General features: G+C 42.6%; 1 pseudogene; it reads left to right on the forward strand.

Moving 5' to 3' along the window:
- Positions 1-345: 345 nt before the first annotated feature.
- On the forward strand, positions 346-794 carry LOC112812619 (calmodulin-alpha-like; annotated as a pseudogene).
- The last annotated feature ends 266 nt before the right edge of the window (positions 795-1,060 follow it).

The raw sequence follows: 1,060 nt of genomic DNA on the forward strand, positions 1-1,060 counted from the left end.
GAGTTCCAATCTGTAAAAGAAAATGCAGATAAAACTTCTTTCCCTCATAAAGTAGTCTCTTCAAATGGCAAGAAAACAATTCTAGGCCTGGTTTCTGGTGACTTCTGACCTGGATTTGATAAAATTTTACAGAAAGTTGTGCGTCCTGTACTATTTCTCCTACTGTTATGTGACGTATGTGCTTTGAAATGACCTTTCCCTGGAGCCGGGCAGTGGCGGTGGTACGGTGCTGAGTGCACACTGTGCCTTACCAGCAGCAGCCAGCGGAGGCACCCCTGCCATCACAGCCTGTGCGCTGCTGTAGCTACACTTGCTTCCTCTGCTCTTCCCCCCTTTGCTAGCACCATGGCTGATCAGCTGACTGAAGAACAGATCGCTGAATTCAAGGATGCTTTCTCCCTATTTGACAAAGGTGGCAATGGCACCATCACAACAGAGGAATTTGGAACTGTCATGAGGTCACTGAGTCTGAAGCCAGCAGAAGCCTAATTGCAGGATATAATCAATGAGGTGGATGCTGATGGTAATGGCACCATTGACTTCTCAGAATTTTTGACTATAATGGCTAGAAAAGTGAAAGAGACAGACAGTGAAGAAGAAATATGTGAAGCATTCTGAGACTTTGACAAGGATGGGAATGGTACATCAGAGTAGCAGAACTATGTCATGTCATGACAAACTTAGGAGAAACACAAACAGATGAAGAAGTAAATGAAATGATCAGAGAAGCAGATATTGATGGAGATGGACAAGTCAGCTATGAAGAATTCATACAGATGATGACTACAAATTGAAGACCTAGTTTCAACTCCTTTGCACCCCCCCACTGCCGAAGAATCATGTTGAATCTTTTACTTACCTCTTGCAAAAAAGTTCATTTACTCATTCTCTTTCTATAAAGCAAAACTGAATGTCAAAAGTACCTCTGTCCACACACACAAAATTTGCAGGTATTGGTTGGTGGTCCTGTGCCCTAAAGATCAAGCTACATGTCAGTTTTATGATATAAACACTTGTACTACCTTAATGATAAGGAAGCCCTTAGTGGACTCCTTGCAGT

The sequence above is a fragment of the Callorhinus ursinus genome, unplaced genomic scaffold (assembly GCF_003265705.2).
Source record: "Callorhinus ursinus isolate GAN/ISIS: 27379988/994484 unplaced genomic scaffold, GSC_fseal_2.0 scaffold16, whole genome shotgun sequence".
Lineage (NCBI taxonomy): Eukaryota > Metazoa > Chordata > Mammalia > Carnivora > Otariidae > Callorhinus > Callorhinus ursinus.